This window comes from Apteryx mantelli, chromosome 6 (assembly GCF_036417845.1).
Source record: "Apteryx mantelli isolate bAptMan1 chromosome 6, bAptMan1.hap1, whole genome shotgun sequence".
In the NCBI taxonomy this organism is placed as follows: Eukaryota; Metazoa; Chordata; class Aves; order Apterygiformes; family Apterygidae; genus Apteryx; species Apteryx mantelli.
The window spans coordinates 50,876,082-50,899,849 of NC_089983.1; the positions used below are offsets into that span (position 1 = coordinate 50,876,082).

Genomic DNA, 23,768 nt, shown 5'->3' on the forward strand with positions numbered 1-23,768 from the left:
CACCAAAACTAGAAAGAAATCCTGTTCCTTTGCTATAGACAAGCCAGCCTTCCTCCTGCCTGCTTGTTTTGGTTTATTACTATCCTAGCCTACTTTCATAGACAAACTTGGAAGGAGTACTACACGATGACTCTCCCCTAATCCTATATGAAGACTAAAGTAACTGACTAATGAAAAAAAAGGGAGTACTTGAAAACTTTAAGTAGGCTGGATCCAATGCACCCACATCTCTTGACACAACACTACAAAAACCTTCCATTACTGTTCCGTGCCTAGCTGTTGTGTTAGCCCCGCTTTCATCTATTATAAAGATTGGGACCCATCACCCTAATCTGGGCCTGTTTGATCAGAAATTATGAGCTTCTTACAACAGAAGAAACATTGTATTTTTTGAAAAATAATTATGGACACCAGTAAAATTAGCAGCAGTCTGGAACCCCCCTCCCCCCCGTCTTTTTCCCTCCCCAATTTGGCCAGTGTCCAACAGTCAATACCTCTCCTTGCTACTAACATGCTTCTGATATAATGTCAGCATTTTAACAAAACTTCACACACTTGCATTAGCTTCTATTCATGCATTACCTTCTATTCTTTTCAAAAGAAATCAGGAGAGTACATCTGAGGGAACAGAACTGATGCAAAACAAACAAATTTACTGGCCATTTTTCTGTAATTTTCGGGCTACTGTGTTTGATTAAATAAGCTTATTCCCTTCCAGCCTATGTGTTTGTTTTCTGCAGTGATGTCATACATCTGTATTTGATCTCAACTTTTTAATGGAAATTATTTTCTGATAGCACAAATTCAACATTATGATTTCTCTAAAACCCTGAAAATGAAGATGTTAAGATGGTATTGGAAAGAGCAAGATTTGTTTAAACCCATATTTTATCTTCAGTAACTAGAAAATGTACCAAGCCAAACGATAAAAGCAGCACAAGTTAAATTTACTTCTGCTTTAATACTGATACATCTAAAAACCTTTCCAATACTTAAAAAGTTTGTCTAAGCCGGAATTCAGACACTACTTCAAGGCTTTGTTCAAACCTCAATACAGCCTCTAGGCTAGAAGCCCAGATGCATCTTAGAAACAAAAAGCACAAAAGATGAAACGGACACGGAACAGAGGCCTTTAGAACACAGAAAATTGTGTTTCTGAAGACTGCTAAGTCAGCCACATCTACAGCCAGCCATGACTAAACCTTTTCCTAAGAATAAAAGCATAGGGTTACCAGTCCTCTGTTTCTGTTCCTGTACTTCACTATAATTCAGAACTCTTTTCTAGGTAACGACTAATATGACCTGTTAAATGTAGGATTATGCCCCCAATTCAGCTAACACTTAAATGCATTCTTATCTTAATGTAAACACTTGCTTGTGCATGGGGTATAACTGAAATTCTTAAATATGGGGATACCAAGAACTAAGGCGAGATCTTATTCCGTTTCATCTCAACAGAAATTAAACTCGACAAGCGTTAGTCAGCGTTTCTGGAGCAAGAGAAGGCCGCACAGCCTATCAGCCACACTCCGTTACATGTTGCTGTTTGCGATGACTCATACACAGCTAAAGTCCCAATTCCACAAGCATGAGTAATTTATTCAGATGAGTACTCCCAATGAGTTTAACCATTAACTTTAAAGGATCCTAGATTTCACTGCCTCAATTTAACACATCATTTACATGCCTAAATCTCTGCAAACCAGGTTGAGTTTGACAATTTTCTCTCAGCTAAATTGCTGTTATCAACAGAAGAGCAAAATTTCTCGGGAGGGGATAGGAAGGTGTTTAATCATCTGGACATGCCATCTGAAATTTTCTGAGCATGATTTAAATCAGTCAAATTATTAAACATAAAAATCAGTAATAAAAAGCCGTATCATATCTACACAAAATACAATTTTAACAACGTAGTCACTGACAGTGTAATACATACTGGTGTTTTGTGCAAACGAAGGTTGCTTAACTTCACAATAGCAAGTGTTACAGTCCTGTTGGTGTCTCAGGTAAATTAGCAGTAGGCATATATACTCAAATATAAAAACCAAAAATGAACCACTGACTATATTTAAAATTTCTAATAGAACATCAATGGGAATTTTGACTACAGATTTGGATGGATGTATCCCCCCGAGTTTGTCAGGAACAAGTCCCTTGTTTTCAGTGTCCTCTCTTTTGCATGTCTTGGGGTTACTTAGATATGTTATGGAAGTTTCTGTCTAGATTCTGAAGTTTAAAGGAAAAGTTAATTGCTTGACTACTGCAAGTTTCCATTCAAAGGAAAGGAACATTAACATGGGGTTGTTGGAACTCTGTGATCCTAATTATTCTTATGGAAAAGGAATGGAAAATCACTCTCAGTTGCATGACAGGGCTTAAACAACAAACAACTTTATCCCTTAATCACATCCATTCTCTTCTGCTAGGTCAACTAACTATCTGCAAACGACACCATTTACAACATTTTAATCTTAAAGTGCTACCAGTAGTCAAACATCCTTTCCCCAGGAAAGGAAACAATACAACAGTCTTATCATCCAGTGTCAAAACAGTTGCTAGAGAAGTCCCATAGTCTGGGTATCACTAAAATTTTCATTCTTTAAAGAAAGAATTATGGATCTGTTTGAAATAACAAAGTCAAATATCAAAACTGCACATTCGCAAAAAGAGACAGGGTCCTTTTTGTCTATGATAATCTCATTACTTCCTCATTAAGTAAAACTTAATCCAAAATAGGAAGATCAAGTTATATAACATTTAGAACTAACAGCTTCGTGGAATTCTCTTGTCACATTGCAAGGAAAACAAACAAACAAACAAAAAAAATCCCCACACTCATCTGAAAATCCACACATTTCCACAAGACTACTATTTTCCTTTTATTTCTTTGAATATTTTAAGTGGCAAATCAAAAATAAAATAAATTTAAAACCCACTTCATACACAAAAAAATTGCAACAATCAAATAAAAGAAAGAAAGGAAGTCTTTTTTAAAAACTGACAGGGGACAAAAGAAAAGGGAGGAATTGAAGTTACCCATGTCTGCCAAGCAATATTAACTCAAGTGAGTCAGCTGGGATTTTGTTCTGGTTTTTTTTGGGGGGGTTTTTTTTGTTTGTTTGTTTTTGAACAAAATCCATACAAGCCATATTCACTGACCAGATCCATGGTCTATGGATTTCCAAGTTAGCCAGCTGCAGACAGTACAGCTGCCAGTTTCAAAGTTTAATGGATAATATAAGAAGTTTGCAGAGTTTATTTTTTTTTAATGTATTAAATAAATGTTCCATCTAGCTTCCTATTCATTACTTTAATGTATAACATAAAAAATAAGTAACAAAATAAACAATATGCTTCAATATATTCATTTAAGGTTTTACTACAGGACATTAACCTAAGTTCTACATTATAGCATCCTACAATTTTCTCGTTTATTAAAGAAATAGAAAATGTATGATAAGTTGACCTTTAATTGTCTGACTCAAAGTATACCTGCTTATTCACTAGCCTATATGGAAAGTAGGGTTTTTTTGTAATGGTGCACTGAACAACTTATCACTCTGATGCTCTGGCATCCATCAGATAAAATGTTCAAATCTACATTATTCATTTAGCACAAGAGAAGTAAAGACACTGTAACAGAAAACTGCCAGAGAAAAAATGTTCCCTGCATTACAACAAAGTATCCTGGTTTTGCCTTGACACTTTCTTTCTAATAATGTAAAACAAAGCCAAAGCGGTAGCTTGAGACCCTATCAATAGATTGGTACAAGTGGAACAAAATATTGCAATTTAATTATCTCTTGAAGCTTACCAGTTTTGAACCAAGCATTTTGGCCACCCAAATAAAACTGATATTACTCTCTTTTTTCAAGCCAGAAAAGATCTGATTTATATGAACAAGACGACTAGATAACTATACAGAAAAGTATTAAGGTAAGTAATTTCCCTGCTTGGGGTTTCTTTGGTTTAGAGCAATAATGAAGTCATGCTACAGGTCCAAAATTTGACCTGCTTTCTAACTGCTAAAATGAATCAGAGAAACTCTTTTTGCTTCTACATAACTAAAACATTTAACTTGGTGGTAAAATAAATAAATAAAACAATCACTTTGGTAGCTCAAGAAAGAAAAAAAAAAAGTCTTTGCACTCTCTGTAACAGAGGGCTCCCAGAGCTGTTCAAGGCAAAGCACTATAGACGAAACCTGTACTAAAACACTGCACAGAGTTGTTAATTCAGATGCGGTTGTTAAGATATTTCAGAAAAAACATCAGATTAGCCATACAGATCATTCCAAAATGTATAAGAAAAAAAAACCTGTCTATTTATATATAAAAGTTTTAGAGCCATTTTTCCTCCCATGCATTTAAATTTCCTCTTGAAGACTTGCTCTGCAAGCTAATGGCCATTCTAGTCCAGCTGCTTGTGTAAGCTTAAGCACACCAAAACAAGCATTTTGTAAACTGGGGTCAGTATTAAATATCATTTACTACAAAATTCTTGAGACTATACAAGCACATAAGAGGAAGTGATTCTATTTCTAAGAGAACTAGTGTATGTAAAAAATAAAAATAAGTGACTTCACGCACAAATTCCGCATCCTACTCCGAGATACCACATAATCCCATGATTCAGCCCTTCCCCATGGGCCACACTCATTGCTGCTTTTTAGCTTTTACGCTGATTTCACTGGTAACAAGCCGACACTGGTAAGAAAGCAAAAGAGCAAACTGGAGGCTCTTGTGGAGGTTATACCTCAGGTCCTCCCAAGGTCAGAGACACGAGGCTGCTACTCAGATGGACAACTACCAGCACCTGTAAGAACAAGGAAGCCTGGCTGCCTGAAGTACCAGACTGTGGTGTGACTTCTGCCACAGGAGCTGGCAAAAAGGGAGAAGAGGAGCAGAACTCAGCTCAGTTAATTATGCAGCTCAGTCTGGGGACAGACCACTCGGCAAGGCAGCAGTGAACCAATGCCAGCAGGAGGCTTGGCCCGCAGGTGGCTCACTTTGGAAAGTGATGATGAAGCGCTCTAGATTAACGATGGCAACAGGCTACCAGATGATGACCCTGATGTGGCCTCCCATATGTAGCCTGACCATATGTTCCTCCAAAGAAGCATCTTACAGTCGTGGAGTAGCGATACAGCAAACTGATGGCACATCTCTACCTAAGAGAAGTCTGCCTTAGGCCTGTGGTACGGAAAGAACCTACAGCCACATGCTGTGCTTAATGATTGATTGACACCCTCACTAGCCATATGTTTCTCTTCCTCCCAGGGACAAAATTCTTTCTCAGAAATGTTTTTTCTACCAAGAATACCTGAATATATGGATGCCTCCTCTCCTCACGAGCAAGAGTTGCCACTTGTAGGTTTGCTGTAGGCATGTCTCTATCCTTTAATAGACAGTGCTTGATCACCTGGAACTTGATGAACCAAACAGGCAACGGTCTTGTCTTATACAGTACTTGCAAGAGGCCTCAGTGAAGTTGTAATGCCATAGGCAATATGCTCTTATAGATAGTTAACATAGGCCGCCTTTTTCTAGGAACAGGTTACAACTATGCAACAGGCAAGGATTTAATTGCAATTATTTTTTAATATGAGGCAGGAGACACACTGACTGTACTGCAGATATTTCAAAGACAGTGTAATAACACAGAGCCAATGGAATAAGCATGTGGTGTTACAGGAAGGGATGTACTTAGGGAGAAAGGCCTTAAAGGAGCCATAGCAGAACAGTGGGTCCTTTAACAGGCATCACAGCTACTAAACCATCAGATACTAAAATAATCAATACCAAGTAGTAGCAGAAGTTCAACAGAAGACAGCTAAGCAGCTCAGGATGTGCAGAATCCCACAATTTACTCTTAAAAAAAAAATTGCTTACAGATGACTGGGTTTTAAAAAAATCTGTATAATGTATCTAAACTACTATTGTCAAATCACAGCCTCATTGCCCATCTGATAAATGGAACAATGTGTTTTCATTTCTAGTGCTGCAAACTGCACAGTTAGCAAGATACAGTTTTCATGGTCATGATAGTTCTATTTTCTTTAGCTATCTGAAGCCCAAATTTCTCAAAGCTGGAAGGAAAACAGAAGTCCATTTTTTTGTTTCATAGAATGAAACAGAATGAACATTTCCATTTTACAGAATGAAGCACCTTTTGCCACATGTTCCTGTCGTTGTTCTTGCCTTCTGTGTAGTATTTTAGATTAAAGCATTTCCCCCTACCCCATTTTCATGCTAGTTTTCTTACTGCTGTTTTTAAGAACAAGCTATGTGGAAGAGCTCACTGCCCCCCTGCAGGAGGCCAGCTCCCCACAGTTCTGCTGACAGACCAATTTACGTACGCATTCCTTAATCAACTTCAGGCAGAAGTCAGCTAGCTTAGTTCAAATAGATAAATAAATAGATAGATTTAAATAGACAGTATGAGGCTGCAGATCTATTTCATCAGTGCTTCAAGGACATACAATTCTGTGTAAATGGGCCCTCTCTCCCTTGGCCAAGATACTCTTTTCTATTATATCCTACCAAAACCCACAGCTTTTTCAGCTGCGATGAGTCGCACATTCAAGGTCATATGAAAAGGCAAATCTGCAACAGTCCTCTCATAGTTTAACAGATCACTTCACGAACCCAGCTTAAGGTGAAGTCACACAAACAGGGCTAGTAACTGTTGTGGGGGAAGGAAGCTGAGGAAGCAGGACCTTTTGGTCTAATGGCCTAATAAGGAGATGTGTAATGTTTTGTTCAGCTGGAGAATTGTAGCAGTAAACAGGAGCAGGACTTCACCTGACCTTGAACAGGTACCTGCATTCTTCAGAGGGCTTTGGGGTGTTTTTTTGTGTTTGTTCTGGGGTCTTTTTGTTTGTTTGGTATGGTTGTTTCATTTTAAATAGACTGCTAATTTCCACAGAATGTACTTACAAGCTTAAGACCTGAAAAGCCACAGACAGAACAACTGCTAATCACTTTTTTTCTTTATAGAACACCCCACCTGGCTTCTCCTCACATCCCCTCACCAAATTATCCATTGGCTGCTGCTGAGCATCCCAGTTTTCTCAGGTGCAGTAATACCCAAGAACAACCCTGACTTAAAGGTGCACTTGTATGATGAAGCCCTGTTTTCATAATTTGCTGGCTTCAGCAGCAAAGCTTATTTAAGGACTTCCCATCACCAGTCAGTTCTTCTTGCCCTCCCACTGCAGTACGCTACCTCTCAGCAATATCAACAAAATCATTTGTGGTGCCTCACTGTAAATTGGATCACTATATCAACACAGGATTTTTTAAAAAAGAAAGCAAAAAAATGCTACTTTTTCTTAAACCTGAATCAACTCAGCAAGTGAGTTTATATGGTGGTCCAGTAAGCTGTTAGCCCTCAAACCTCAGTTTTGCTCAAACAAGGACCCAGGGCAAAGCACTTCACTTTGGCTGCTGCTAAAGACAAGGTCCCTCTGTCCTTGGCTACTTACATATACCTTAGTGCAGGCATTAGAAGCAGAAACAGTGCACTGTATGAGTAAATTGATCAAACTTAAAAAATATATATATATAGATATGTTTTGGGGAGGTTTCTGGGGTAGTTCTCAGGTGGATCAATTTTCTAATCTAGCTCACTGCACAATTGCAGGATCATGGCTGCCAGCACAAGGAAAGCTGGAGAGATATCATGACAGCATAGAATTGCCCCTTTCCTTAGCAGCTGGGTTTGGGCCAGATTAAAGTGGCTGTGTAATCAGAGTCCTGGTGATCATGTTGAGCACTTTGCAGGATTTAGAGTCAGTTGGTCATACTTGATGCTTCAAAGTCACAGAGGGGAAAAAATGATGAAAATGCAAATAACTTGGCAGTATCCAAATAGTTTTACTCATATTTAATTTTTCACAGGGAGAGAGAAACACAGAAACCAAATAAAACCTATACCCATGCTAGAGAAATAACTTTGTATGCCACAGTCTGAAACTGTTAGCATTTTTGTAAAAACCCTCCCTGAAACAGCAAAATATCAGTCTATTCTATGATATTAGACTTCAGAAATACACCTATTAGGTGCAATCTCTCCCCAGTTCAACAATAAAAAAAGAGAACAGTTACTAGTTTTTAAACCAATGAAATTATAATTTACAAATTACCCAAATCAATTGTATCATGATTGACAGAGTTGCTGTGACATCAACACAATGGCTTGCAATAACTTCTGAAATCAAATTGTAGGTTTTAATGAGGAAAAGAAAAAAGCACATGTCTAAATAATTACCCGTGTGAATGCTAAACAGCTGCTCATTTGTTTAGTTAGCCTGCCATGAGCGTCACTCTCCCCTCCAATGACATTTTTCTTCAAACCTTTGCAATTTTAGCACCTGTAAGAGATTACAGAAAAAATAGGTACCAATAAACAGTTTTGGGGAATAGGGGGAGGACAAAGGCAGCACTGATTTTTGTGACTGATATTTATCTTCGTAATCCCGCATTTCCTAGGAGTGAGGAACTGCATCTGCAGCTCCTGCTTGCTTAACCGCAGCTACAGCAGTACTTGTGTGCGTACATCAAATGAGAAAACCCAGGTAATCTCGCAAATAGAGATAATAGCTAAAATTAAAGCTAGGCACGACAGTGTTCTGCAAGGACTGTGAACATCTGTGGAATAAGAAAATCTAGACTCCAACTTGGATTAATTTCAGGATAGATTAAATGAAGCAGAAAAACATATTAATGACTTGAAACACTGAAGGAGCACAGCAACAGCAGCAAAACAACCAGCAAATACTGTTAACTAAATTGCTTGTCTAAAACGCTTGAAAATGAGCAGAATCCTTTTGAGAGATCAGATTTAAGGCTCATAAGAAACCAGGAAGGTTCAGAAGAAAAACATGCCATCAGATTTTTACAAGACTTGCAAACATAATGGAATCAGTGCTTTCCAAATGACACTAAGAATTGAAAAGTAAAGACCATCTTACTCTCAAGTTGCATCCTGAAGAAGGTGAATAAATAGAAACAGTACTCATTTGTTGCTGATGCTAAAATTCATAAAACTTATTTAACAAAGGATATTATTAGCTAGTGGAATTAGCTATCAAAAGAATCACTACATTAGGCAGCTCTTTGCATCTTCAAGTTGAGATTGGGTGCCTTTTCATAACATATTTTGTCATATATTTAACATATATTGGGGTCAGTACAGGGATAAATGGGTGGGAATTGACAGGCCATAAAACACAGGAGTCAAATTAGATAGTATAGTGGCTTCTCTGGGTGCTAAAACAAACAAAAAGCTATGAATATTTGACTAATACCAGACTGAATGAAATTTCTAATCTTCAGTGATAGTCATTCAATATACTTGCAAATCTGACAGGATCTCAAAATATTATTTTTAATTCTTTGTGCCAAAACAAACCAGCTCAAGATCACCTTCTTATTCTTTAGTGGGCTGGAGAAAACAATCTTAGCTGCATGACTCAAAGCCATTTAAAGAAATCCCATCCTGCCCCAGCTGCAAACTCGGAGTGAACTCACAGTGCATGGCTCTGCAGGGATACGGGGCACTTGAACAGTCTGTTCCAAATAACGTTGAAGGTTACAGCTGTCCACCTGGAACCACCCAGAATCTGGACAGCCTAGAGATGGCATGATGCCACCTTTCATATCCTGCCAGTAGTCTGTGCCTTCTGTATTCACAACACGAATGTTCAGATATAGTTCAGTTTGCAAGGGCAGGCAAGTAAGATTCCTTCTAAAAGCTGTTATCTGTGGAAGCTAAGCCAATGTAATAATATCCAAATTATAGGTTAAAACCAGTTTAGACTGATTCAAAATTGATTTAATTAATCCAGTACACCTTTGGCAGAAGCATGCCTGCAAATAATGAAGGCTGTTTGTCTCATAGGTTCTGTGCTTCTTCCTCCCTTTCTTCTAGGTCTGCTTCTTCTGATTTCACATTTTATTTTTCTTATTTTCTTGCTCTCCTCCTTTTTTCTTCTCTCACTGCTTACCTTATTTCACCCTTGTCCCTCTTTGTTTTACTAAGCTTTGGCTATTATTCCTCTTGACTCATTTTTCCTATCTCCTGTAAGTAGGCCACCATTTCGGTTTAGTAGCATTTTGTATCTATTTAACACAATGTGGATAATGAGATTTTCAGGGCAGTGAGGAATCAAGACCCCCGTTTACATATGCCAGGTGAAAAAGGGTTGGTGAACAACCGTATTGTAGTAGCACCTACTGTACTAGTCTGTACAGTGACAATAAATATTTTAGAGATTAAAAGTTACAGCTGTGACACAAGTAGTTCTCAGGGGTAGCAGATTACATTCCAAGTCGTAAATTAAGAGAAGGGAATATATGCTTTTTGAGTTTATAGGCAACTTTCCATGTTCAGCTATCTCTCACTTCTTAATTGCAGTTCCTTTCTGAACAGAAGGTAAATAAGGCTAGTAGTTCTACGTGTCATGGCAGTACCGATTAAACCACTTCAGAGCTGCCACGTGCCCCTACGCCAACTTAAAAATTTGTGCATCCCATTGCATATGCACTTAACTAGTCATTTTTCAGCTGGATTCTTACACAAATCAGCAGGGGGAGGGGTTGAATGAGATGACTTCTTAAACCAGCACAGCTATCTACAAGTTGCTCACTAAAGTACATCTTAAATCTAAGCTCACCTACAGGAGAGCATCACTACCAATGCTGGAGCCTTCTTAGTGCGCTAGACAAGCGTCAGGATATGGTGAAAAGGCAAAGGAATGGTAGAGCGAAACAAGAACATATGCATTTCTGGGTAGGCTCAAGTAGCAATTTGATCTTGGCTTCTTTTAGCCGTTTGCAGTGTCAGCATTGCGTTGGTCAATAAAGTTGCACTATGTAAAAGCACCAGACTGGGAAAAAAGGAAATGGTATCAGCCAGAGAACCAGGTTTTGTGTTTTGGACAGTCACATCACTCAAAAAGCAAGGAGATCAGACATTTGCCAGGCCACTCTCAAATCTATTTACAAAGGTTTCACAACGTTTTTTTTTCTGAAACAGTGGGATTATATGTCTTCTCTCCAGATATAATTCCCCATGCCATAGTTAGAGTCAGGCCAGTAGTTGAAGCTTCAAAAGGGAAGCAGTTTTTCAGAACACTAAACAACGTATTTTTCTTATCTTTAATAAATATCTTGAATTCACCCTCACTGTCTGAGCAGCATTAAGGGCCACATATGCTGCTAGGAATCTCGCATCTCTCGGTGTTACAAGTCTGCCAGTTGTGATTCTTGAGGGCTGTAAAACACCCGATATGAAACCTGGGCTAAACGCTAGCTTATCCCAGGCCTCTGTTCTTTGGGCAACGTACAGGGAGAACGACCAGGAAGCAGCGTCGGGAGGCTCGGGGACTCCCCAGCCCTGGGAGACGCGGGGCAGCGAGCAGGGAACGGGCCGTACGAGCGACGCACGCGGCAAAACGCCAGCGGCTGCGCCGGGCACGGGAGCGCCGCCGCCACCGCCGCGGTACCGACGGCGAGCAGCGGCACCCGCCCGCCGCCCGCCTCCGGGCCGAGGGCGCCGGCCCCGCCGCACCGGGCCGCGTCGGGGGGCGCCGGCAGCCCCATCCCGCCGCGCCGCGCCCCGGCCCCGCGCGCCGCCGCAGCCCCGCGGGGGCCATTTTGCCGCCGGTGGCTCCCGCCGCGCCGCGCCGCCCCGCGCCCGCACTTACCGCGAGGAGGCGGCGCAGGAGCCTCCCCCGGCGGCGGCGGCGGCAGGAGGCCCCGCGCGGGGCTGCACGGCGGGGAGCCCCCCCCCTTCCACGGCGCGGCCCCGCGCTCCGCCCGGCCCCGCCGCGGCTCCCGGCCCGGCCCGGCCCCGCTCGCGCCGCGCTGAGGGAACGGCGGCACCTTTCCCTCAGCCACCTCACGGCATCGGTAACCATAGCAACCTCAAGTCGCGCGGCCGTTGGCGGGTTTAACACGAGGCAGCGACCAATGGGGCGCCGCCCCGGCTCCCGCCCGGCCAATGGGCGCGGGGCGCAGGGCAGGGCGCCGCGCTGACGTCGCGCGCGGGGCGGGGGAAGCCAGGCGGAGCGGGCGGCGGGGCTCGGCGGCGCCGGCGACACCACCGCCACCATGGAGACCCCGGGCTAGGGCCGCCGGGCCCGGCGCAGCTCACCGGGCGGGCCGGGCCTGCCGCCGCCGCCCGCCCCGCCGCGCGGTGAGTGAGGCGGGGGCTGTGGGGGGGGGGCTGGGTGGGGGGCGCAGCCCGCCGGCGGCCCGGGCAGTGGGGCCGCTCCCGTCCCGCCGCTCCAGCCGCTCCCCGCCGCGGCCCCGCGCCCGCCGCGCCGCCCCCGGTCCCGGCCCCGGCCCCGCCGCGCGCCCCGCGGGGGCGGACGGCGCCGCCGCCCCCCGGCCGCTCGCCTGCCGCGGGCTGCTGCCGGCCGCGCCTCGCCGCGCCTCGCCGCGCTGTGCCTCGCCTCGCCTCAGCCGCCTCGGCGGAGCGCGCCACGCCGCGGCAGGTGCGGCCGGGCCGGGCCGGGCCCGAGCGCGGGGAGCGCGGCCGCCCGCCCGGCCCGCCGGCACGCGAAGGTCGCGGCGGCGGAGCGGAGCGGAGCGGGCCCGGCGCCTCCAGGTGGGCGCCGCGGGCTCCCGCGCAGGGCCCGGGGCGGGGGGAGGCGCGGCGCCGCCGCAGCCGCCCCTGCGGTGGCCGGGCCGAGCCGGGCCGGGCGGGTGGGGCTGCTCCGCGCGGGGCCGCGGAGCGGGGCGGGGCCCGGGGGGGGGAGGAGGCGGCGCGGTGCGGTGCGCGGGGCCGCGGCGGGGCCCGGGGGGGGGGGCGGCGGCGGCGGGGCGAGGTTCCCCCCCCGGTCCAAGGAATAACCGCACCGGGGAGCGCTGCGGGGCGCGCTGCCGTGCCCGCGCCGCCGGGGCTGCTGTCGGGGCGCGGAGCGGAGCGGGGCGCTGCTGTCGGCAGGCGGCTCGGCAGCGCGCTGTTCCGCCTCGGGCAGGGCGTGCGAGCGGCGTGCTTTTCCCCTGGAACGGTGTTTTTGTTCCGGGCTGCCTCGCGTCTGCGAGCTCTGAGGCAGGCTGTTGTCGCTGGTTACCTGCCCTCGATGTGATTTAAATGACTTATGGTTTAAACGACTTATTTCGTGTGACCTCTGTGTTTCAGTTTGCGTGCTCTTAGTCGAATGCTGGAGAGCTCTCGGTCGCAAAATTCTCCGCTGCAAGCGGTAGGAGCGCAACTAACGAAGCTAGTAACTTTTTGCGGTGTTTCCCCCCCGCCTGCCTAAGGTGTAGAAGCGGGTGGGAGGGGAGCGGCACGTGCAGGCGCCCGCTGCCCGAGGTGTTTCGCCTGCGAGGACAGACGGAGCTCGCCTGTCGCCGAGGCGCTCCGCGGTGCCCGACGAGGGGCGTGAGCGTATCGGCAGGTAGCACCTGGCCAGTGCAGCCACCGTGGCTGAGGGCAAGGCAGCCGGGAGATAGAGGCTCGCAAGAGCTGAGCGCTGACGTTGAGCCCGGGCTGTTTCAGCAAAAATCGATATTTATGCGATCGCAATTAGTGATGAAGGCAGAAATCCCACGTGCCATAGAGAAATATATTTTAGGAATTGGGTACTTTCTGGCCCGTTTCCCCTCCTAGCTAACTCTTTAGTATGTATACATATCTCATTAAAGAACTGTGCATTTCTGCTGTGCTTATGTTTGGTCCATGGACCTTTGTACCTATTTTTTTAATCTCTTGCTGCTTGTTAATTTTATATTAGTCATTGCCTGTAGATCTGACTATTTGGAGGAAAAGGTGTGGTGAGATTTGCACCCGTAATATTTTATTAACTAGCTTTTCAGTCTTTCAGCACTATCAGTTTTTTGATAAATTATAGTTTCAAGACTGGGAGAAGGCAAGGGTGATAAAGTTTTTCCCTATAACTAAAATATTGTATTTTCAAGGTAAAAGTACCAAATAATGCTGTTTACTGAGATAGGAATATTGTTACCTACTAAAAATATTTGTTTTTAATTTCTTGACATATAATCTACAAAACAGAATTAGTATATTTAACATGGGAGGGCGATTTGGGGTCAAAAGCTTCTTGTTGGCTTTAACATGCTGTAGTATCTTGGTTAGATATTAGAATATCAAATGAAAAGTTAGCATAATTTGTCTGTGCAAAGAAAGATCACAGTAACTTATTTTGCCTAAAGTGCTTGTAAAGTGCTACCTTGCTATTGAAATAAGTTAATATTTTTAATTTAGGTAGACAGCTTATATACTTAGACCTTTTCCAGGAAAAAATGATGTCTCTGTCCTTTCATCTTGCTAAATGTTAAGGATAAATAGCAGTAATAATAGTAGAGATTCTTCTATAAAACACAGTTGAAGAAAACTTCTTGAGAGAATATTCTTCTATAAGAAGGAAGAATTCATTCTGATTTTTCTTTCAGAAACATTGCCTACCTTTCCATGTTTGCTTATTTATTTATTTATTTTTGTTTGTAACCCAGAATCCTTTTATAATGGATGAGTGAATCAGTCACAATGTAAACAAGAAAGGTGCTAGGATGCATTACTTTTGTCCTAGCGGCTTCATGTACTGGCAAAATACCATTCAAAATGCCTTTTGAAGTATATTTTATATTGAGTTTTAGCATGTGCAGTGGAAAAATAACAGTAGTCTTAAATAATAGGCTGTGTCAAGTATTTGATGTATGAAATCTGCATGGTTTGTGGAAGAAACTCTGCATGTTAACAAACAGGAAGCATAACTAAGGACTTTGTATTCTTCTGTTTCGCTTTATGTAGATTATTTGAATATGTTTGTAACAGGTGAAATGCTAAAGAAATTCCAGGAGATGGTACTCTGCAAGTACCATATTAATTTCTTTTTTTTCTTTTAATTATGATACTGAAAAGAAACAATTTCTGAAAGCATTTCTCTGATATTCTTTTGTGTTGCCTGAAAGCACTGACTAATTCAGGGATCTCCATAATCATAATAGAGTTATTATAATCGACCATAACTGCGTTTATTACCAGAATGTCATTATTGTAATGTGGTGAGGAAAAGCCCACAGAAAAGCAAGCAGGGTTAGTGATACATTTCTGGAAAAAAATACTTATGAGTCTGTTATGAGCAGTATTTTTTATTGTTCTCATCTGTTGCTTACTTTTTTATTATTTTTAATCAATTACTGACTTTAGGTTAAAATTGAATTCCTCTGTATGAGAAGCTGCACTTCTAAGTAGCTTATTAATTAGCTAAACCAGAGCAATCTGCATATGCAGACAAGCTTACAATTAGTAAGCAAAGTTTTAGTTAGTTTATTGTGATAGAGGAACCCTAATTATGACCTGGGACCCTATTTTGGTAGACAATCCATATGTATATTCTCTTTCTTTGAGGACCTGACTGGTTTTTTGAGTCCACATGTTGTGGACATACAGAAAAATGGGGTGAAAGGCCGCCGAGCTAATAAATTTAGAATAGTAACTTCTTTTGCAAGTATCTGGTGGGAAACAAGTTGCAAGAGTTGCTGCAGAAAAAAATTGTTTTATTCCCTTGTATAAAAAGCATATGTACGTCTCCTGAATAACTCATGTTGGTGCTGTTCAAAATTCTGGAATTTTCATGATTTTTTTAATTTGGTTTGCGGGGAGGGGGTTGGTCTGCTGTAAATAAGATAGTACATGCCAAATTCATAATAAGTTGCTGTCACTGCAAAGGCAATCTGAACTGGTTTAAACTTAAACTGGGAAAAAAGTTGAGCTAGTGTAGCTTTGTGTACATGTGAATACAAAGAGACTTGAAACTTGATTTTTTTGTGGGCATGATTTGTGGATATTGCTTACTACAGATGCTATTTTGATTTGGAATATCACTGGCAACAACACAGTTCAAATAATCATGAATATGGACAGTAAATATGTAACAGCAGCTAAGCATGTAATGCAAACCTATAGAAACAGCCTCTTTTACTACAAGCAAGTGTTTTGGTTGAACTTCATGTGACAAACGTGCAAATAAGAGTTATGGCATTGCCAACGCTAACCTTGGCGTTGAAGCAGTTCTCTGGGCAATGTTCTGTAGTTTTTCTGATTCTCAGCTGCTTTTCCCAAGGCTTGTGATATGTGTTAATACATTGGATAACTTTTTTGTGTTCTTATTCAAATGGCATAGTGATGTATTCTTGTTTGGGGAAAGATTGCAGAGGAAGGGAGAGGGTGAATGAGGACAGCCAAAAGCTGCCTCCGATGACCTTCCCAAAGCTTTTGCTACCACAGAAGGACATAGCAGTTTCTTGTCAGTTAAAATCTTTGCAACTGGCTTCACTTTTCAGATCTTTCCTCTGTTCCCACTCGCTGCCTCTTTCTCTTTCTGCCCTTAGTTACTTGCTCATCCTCCTCCCAAGGAGGAAGAGGCACGTGTGTGTCAGGAAGAACGAAAGACTCCTTCAACTTCACAGTAGATGAACATCTCTTTTAATAGTAAGGGACCCAACAGTAACACAGAAAGGAAAGACTTAAGGAGAAGGTTCCTTTTAATGGTATCTCGCTGAGTTTTAAAAACTTTCCCTGCAGCTGAACCAAGCAAGGGCGCTCCTTTCCAGTCTCCGTGCTCTGCAGTGGATTGGGTGTGCGTCCTAGGCTGAGCGAGGTGACTTTCAGTGCAGGCTTGTCATCCCTTCGGGATCACCTGCGTGAGTCAGTCCTCTGCTTCCTGAAAAGCAGTTTCTCATATTGCAGGCTGGAAGAATATAATTCTCTGAACCAGTTCTGCCAGTTTACTGCCTTCCATTTCTTTCCTTCCTTGAACACTCAAGGAGTGAACAGTAAATACAGAAGCTTCAGTTAAAATTGTCTGTGGAGAATCTCTGTGGTTATCTTTCCATTCCTTTTTGATACATCCTTTTCTCAAAGGCAAATAAAGACAATACCACTTTATGAAAATTGGGAAAAAATTATTCTTACTCTTTCAGTGTTTTTAAGCAAGATGTCTTTTTAACAGGAATGAAAACAAATAGGCATACTTTTAATGCAGGCATGCTTTCCTGCTGTCTTTGCTTTTTTGCTCCAAATAGCTAAAAAAAAGTACATTTTCCTATTAACCAGATTTTAAGTATTGTACTTACAAAAGGAAAAGAAATTACCATTTTTCTCCTAGGAGTCTCCATAACCATCTCTTACAAATCTTTTTTTTCATTTTTTTAATTTACGTAGCATTATACAAAGTTTCTACCTAGTACTTGAAATTGGAAGACCAGCCAACTTCCTATTTATTGTTTTTTTTAATTATACTCTTATTTTCGTGGATAAAATAAAACTGAATTGTTACTTTATTTGAGAGTGATTGATCAATTCTTGAAGGAATAATTAATTTTAAGGCTTTTTTTCCCTTAGTGGCAGGGCCTCTGCTCGTAAAAGACATGCTAAGTGTTCCAACTGAAATATAGTGTCTTTCTATGAATGTTAAATCAAAATTATACTTATTCTAATATTCTGATCGGTATTTTGTTTATTAAAGGGAGAATTCTACTGTAAATCCTTTGAAAGTACATGAGCTGAAACTTGTTTTCGGCAGCACAGCTCAACTGGGGGGGGGATTTTTAATGTATTTACTGTTTATGCAACCATGGGGTGGCAATTATGGGCAGTTAGTAAAATTTACCCGTTAGCTATTGGATCTGCAAAGCAGATGTGTCATAGATTTTGTGTAGGTTGTATAATTGGCTCGCCTCTTCTGTACGTTGATTTCATAAATAGGCATTCAGAGCTCCAAGCCCTCGTTCCTTTACGAGCGAGATCATCGCAGAGCATTAAGTAGAAGAGCTCCGGTGGAATTCGCTTGTCTGTGTGATACTTGCTTGTGTACTTCTGTCCCACTTCCAGCTGCACCACGAGTGGCTCTGCGCAGCATCAACTGGGTCCAGCACCTGCCCTAAGCTTAGCTGGAGCCATCTCCGGAGGCAGTAGGAGCAAGAGTGAGGGTGTCTTGGAAGGAGACGAAGGAGCTGAGTGCAAGAAGGTAGGAGCAATTTTTCTAGTGCCAGGCAGGGTAAGGAGTAGTGGAGATCTGGGGAGGAAGTAAGGAAAGGGAGGCGCTGTGCTGAGCAGTGCCAGACATTCCAGTTTTCTCAGATGACATTCAGCTACAAAGAAACAGGGAACAGGCATTTGAAAAATCCTGTTTGTTTGTTTTGGTGTGAAAAGCTTTTCCTCTGTTTGTCATCTAACATAATCTCATTAAGGTGCGTAAGTGGTGTGGAAAGCCTTATGCTATCACCCCATGCTATGCTACTTTTTGTTTTTTCTTTTAACTTTCATAAATGTACTTAATAACTTTCTAACATCTTCATTGCATATGTTCAAATAGAAATTATCTAATCCATATCTTAATTTGCTATAAATGATTTTTGCTTATGCCATCTCTGCTAGAAATATAATGTGGATAGGAGACTTTCCAATTTATTGTGGATTTCTGTCCTCTTCCTGCCAAGAACATTGCAGCAAAGAGTATTTCTTTAGCATTCCTAAAGGAAATCTTTTCAATTCCAAAAACACTTTCAATGTCTTCTTGTATCAGCAGAATTTCTGTTATTGTATAAAACAGGAATATTCATGTGTTTGTATATCATTAATTTTCATCAATAAGATTTGCCTTCATAAACTTGTAATCATTTTCATTAGCCTGTTCTGGTGGAATACAGGTACTAAAGCTTACTCGTGTATTTCAGTGTGACTACAGAGACGTAATGTGCATGTGACTTGGTCAGTGCACAGATGCCCTGTTTTCTTTGCATCATTTGGAAACTTTCAGTTGCTGTTCCACTGTAGGTACAGGATATAAATTCCAAGATATTTCCTTCTGGACTTGTCTGTACATACAAGACTAATACTCATATCTGTTACCTAATCTGCTGAAATTCAATAGAATATCTTCATTTAGGATTAACTCTTTTACTTCATAATGACTTTTTTTTTTCTTTTTTTAAGTATTACTGGTTCTAAAAGAATTCACTCGTCTTTGAAACAATGCAATGTGAGGCAAATGATAATTCCTTCACTTCCATGTCAGTGGACATGTGACATGTTTAAAAATGGAATTATTTCATATCTTCCACAAAAACAAGATATAATGCAGTTGATTCCAAGGACGTCCAAAGAAGTCAAGTCTTGGAGTGCGAGTAGGAAAACTTTTGTATACAAACATTATATGCATAATACCAGTGTTTCTGCAGATTCCTCCTCAAGTCTTGAATGATATCTAAAGATGACTATAGAAACAGATCTTTAGGAAAAAATAGTTAATCTTTTTGCTTTATTTTTCTTTTTAAAAAGTCACCAGGCTTTCTGATTGAGAAATAAGATAACAGTATCAAAATGATACAGATTATACATCTGTAAGAGGAGCATGACATGCCATTTTACAAAGCAGAGGAAGATCCATGCCCAACAGAGCTTACCAACAGCAAGACAAAATTCAACAGATAGATGAAACAAGTGGAGGGAAAGATATCAAGTATATAACTTTTTAGTATTACGTACCTTCATCCAGGTTACTTGGGCGTTCCACTAATAGTGCTGAGTTGTTGGCCTGTGTTATTTGATACAGCCTCAATCTAAGATATACCAGCAGAATTTGCAGATGCCTCAGTCTGTTCTCGCTTTATACCCTTCTTATCAAGGTATGCCATGATACCTAAGGTAATGAAATAATCGATGCTGTATTTTAGCCAAGATAGAAGATACTGGCCTGTGAGGTGACTGACGTAGTACATTCGCCTGTTTTGGGGAACATATTAGTTTGAAACAAGAACTGAAAAAACCTTCAAGCCAAAAATTTCAGACTGGCTTTTAAACCTGTGAGATAAGCGTTCATTTCCTCCTTGCTATTTGGATTATGCAATAAAGAAGCATAATTACTAAGTTGTCTTGGATTTTGCCATTGTTTCTTAGCATAAATTATGGTTACGCTACACATTGAGACTTGTGAGTCTTCATTGTAATTAAATTTGTTCCTTTGTAGAAAATACTTTTAAAAAATCATTGTTTAGAATTCTCTACAGAATACTAAGACTGTGCAGGAACTTCTTGTGGTTCACAGACTAGAAGCTTTTAAAGCAAGTTCTGAACTTCTGGCAGAAAGCACTGCCTACTGTGGGATCCTTTTCTGTTCATACCAATGTAATCAATGTTCCAATAATAAGAGTCTTTCTAATATGGTTGTGAAACATGGTCAGATTTTTTTTCTGTTCTTTAAAAAATAACCTCTATGTGATGTACAAACACCAAAAAAAAAACACAAACCCCTAACATATCCACTAACTTAAAATATGTTGAATTATCATGACAGACTGAATACAGGAATAAGATTTGTCTAATGAGCTATTGAATTCTATTTTGGCCAATACTGACTGCTTAGAAAGGAGCAGGAAAAATACCGTGCCTTAGTCAGTTGCTCCTGCACTAATGAAGTCTAAAAATTTACTCACACAGTGTAGGAAGATAACACTTTTTATTAAACTTGAATACATTTATTTATGTTATAATGACTAGGTTATTGATGTTCATCCGATTTAGTCTAATGTAGAAATTTAAAACAAGTTGTCATAAATTGCCACTAGCTTGTGTTTAGTAAAGGTGTAATTCAATAAGTCTAGAAAGCCTTTACGTATTTGAATTCAGGCAATTGCTATTTTAGTGATATAGTTCATTGCATTGTGCTATTAAGTTGACTTATACTACTGTTATATTAATATATCCCCTAATGTAAATATTTATTCATTTATTTCAGAAAGACTGAAACTTGAAAGAGAGAAGGAAGATGCATGTTTTTTAAAACTGCTATGGGCAGCAAAGATAGCTATTGTTTTGATGAGCTTTCCCTTCAGTTCAAAACAAACACCTAATTACAATGGAACAAATATATTTTACTCTGGTAATACGCTGGATAATTCTTTTTATAGAATTGAAAATAATGCTTTATTACAAATGTGTGTTATTTTCACACGTTCAAATTTTAACAGTTCCAATAGTATCAGCTGATTAAAAGTTCATTGATTAGTTAGTGCTGTGTGCCTGCCTTCACAGATTGAAATGGCTGAAGGAAAAGAATTAAGTTTGTAGACTAGTTAATTTACATGCAACTTTTATGTCAGAATGCATCAATACACATAGTAAAAATATTTAATTGGCACCAATAGAAACATTTCTGCAATACTGAGGTAGAACATTGTTTTTATTGTTGCATTTTGGTTGCTTTTAGGAGCATCTCCAAGTCCTCAGCTTCTCAGCATTTGGGTTTGGGGTTTGTGTCGTCCTGCCTCCCCCCCCCCCCCCCCCCGGCTATCTACTGTATAATGTCTTTCTGAATTGATTGCTCTCAAATTTATCTCATGAGTGAGAAGTGTGAGAAGTATCTTGCTATGCAGACACTTTCTGCACTCTGAGGAATAAATGGTGCCTTTTCTTTGTGAGTGAAAGTTTGCATGTGCTGGGATTGATCACGTTCCAGAAAAATGTCACTATATGAAAATTTATGACAGCACCACTTTTGGTACGTTTTGTCATGATGGCAATTCAGAAATATTTGATCTTACAATCCAACAGTTGAACACATTCTTTTATTCAAATAGAAATTTCTTTGGAAAAAGTCAATGACTACTAACACTAGGTTGGTAATGTCTTCGATACTTTGTGAACATCTTTGAGCTAATGATTGATTCTGTATAATACTAAATAAGCATTTTCCCCAAGGTTCACTGAAACAGCTAGGCAGCTGATAAAAGCATTTTATAGCTCTGTGTGTGGCACACAGCTACATGCCTGCTTAGGCTTTTCTTTCAAAATATTTGACGTGTCTACCTCCCATCCGAGTCTTTAGATGGGTAAACTTAAACATGTTGGAAGAAGGGGAGATAGGACCTACTGTTTTATGATCTCCAACCCTGTGCTTTCCCTCGGCCCCCAAGATCTCATCTAGACTGTCTTAGCTTCTTTTTCCTACTGTAGAGCTCTCCTATAGCTGACTGAAATGATTTGCCTGTTGCACAGAATTTTAGCCAGGCTGGAGACTTTTATCTTGGGTGCAAAAACACCTTGTAATACTAGAAGTTCAAGTGTAGCATGTCCTTTTTTCAGTACTAGTGAGTGTGAATCCTCTGCAATCTGAGCACCTGCTGTTGGCCATTGTTAGGAGTATTGTGCTAGATGAATTTCTGGTCTGATGCAGTGAAGCTTTTCTTATGTTCTTATGGGTCGATGGAATCACTACATGCATTTGATTGCTGTTGGGAGTTTTTCAGTCTCTGATGGAAACAAGACCATCCAAACTGGGGACAGTGCTCATAGCTGAGGATATACTATTTCTGGAAATGTCATGCTTTCTTATTTTTCATGCATTTAATAATCTCCTTTATGTAGTGTTGTGGAGCAAGCAGATTGCTTCACAGTAGTATTGGTGAATTAGTTTACCTTCCAAAGGACCTTGATGGTGGAGAACCTGGCATGGTCCAAAATTTAGACTTTTCACCAGTGTATTTTTTTTCCATGAATGTGGAAGTTTGGTGTGATGGTGCCTCATGATCAGATGCATTAAATTAGTATGAGTTATGACTTTATGGGTATACAAACACAACTGTACTTTTTCAGTTTGAAGCACACATTAGCTTTCTGCTCTCCTTTTCCTTACAGGTAGAGTTAGTGCTCAATATAATTGATCTTATCTAGTGTACTGGAAGTGGACCTAGTAACACTGAATGATGTGACACTAATGGGTGGCTTTATTTTAGTTTTAACTGTTTTATCTAGAAGTGTGTATCTGAAGATTCAGTGACCGTGTCTCTCACCTGGCCAACCTCAGGAACACTTCTTTAGATCAGAGGATATGTGGCTGTAAAACTGTTTTCATGGTATAAGATTTATGTATAGATTTGTATTTTATATTCAAATAGAATGATAATTTACGTGTACAAATTTACTTGGATAGGGGACATGCAACATCTTCACACAAGTGTTTTCTCATTTACCATGACACAACTACAGCTGTGTAGGTTTCCTCCCATGCTCCTCATTTTGGATTGGTAAGAGCAGCTATGGCATTGGCCACCTTGACTCATTCTAAATTGAACAGGCAGTGCCAGAATCCCCTTTAGTCCCTGGTGAGCTTAAAGCAAAATGTGAAGTCTATCAGAAAGCCAGCAGAGGGAAATACAGTGGCTTGAACTAATTAAGTGTTGTTAAATTTACACCTTTAAAAATGGAGTATCAGTGCAGTACCTGCAAGGTCAGTTGAAAGTCAGAAGTGAAAGAAAACCAACTTGACTGTTTTAATAATAAGTTTGCAGGTGTTTTTTTTTCAATCTTTTGCAAGATCTAGAGCCAGGTGTCAAACTAGGTGGGTTGGGTGCAGCTAGTTACCTAACATCATGACAGGTCTGGATCCTGCAAAATATCCAAAATATCAGTGGGTTGGGTTTTTTTGTTTGTTTTTTTTCCCTCTTGCTGTTGTAGCTTGCCAGCATGACCCCGTAAGACACTAACTGCTGAAGTATGACTTGCTCCATCTATCTTGATGGTGTGCTAATGGCATGAGCACATCTCTATCACTGGAAAAGTCAGTAAACTTGCTGTGTGGAAAATACACAGCTCTGCCTGTGTGTGAATCTGAATATATGATTGTGAAAATCCTGTTAAAGTCCAGAAGTACTTGGCATTCATTGTTACAATGCTCTGGATGTATGCTAAATGTAGTAATACCTTTGCTAATTAATAAGTCCAGCTACTGTTCA

General features: G+C 41.2%; 2 protein-coding genes across 15 annotated transcripts in view; one reads left to right on the top strand and one right to left on the bottom strand.

Moving 5' to 3' along the window:
• CCDC148 (coiled-coil domain containing 148) overlaps positions 1–11,830 on the bottom strand; it is an 83,557-nt gene extending 71,727 nt beyond the window's left edge. For 13 of the 14 annotated variants that reach the window (XR_010884619.1, XR_010884620.1, XR_010884618.1 and 10 more), the window contains exon 1: positions 8,272–8,667. The gene's annotated coding sequence lies outside the window, so the exon portion shown is untranslated. Of the gene's footprint in view, positions 1–8,271; positions 8,668–11,710 lie in introns of those variants that run through there. The other variant, XM_067299464.1, reaches the window with a different exon arrangement.
• Positions 11,831–12,105: 275 nt separating this feature from the next.
• PKP4 (plakophilin 4) overlaps positions 12,106–23,768 on the top strand; it is a 96,678-nt gene continuing 85,015 nt past the window's right edge. The window contains exon 1 of the mRNA XM_067299474.1: positions 12,106–12,201. The gene's annotated coding sequence lies outside the window, so the exon portion shown is untranslated. The remainder of the gene's footprint in view (positions 12,202–23,768) is intronic.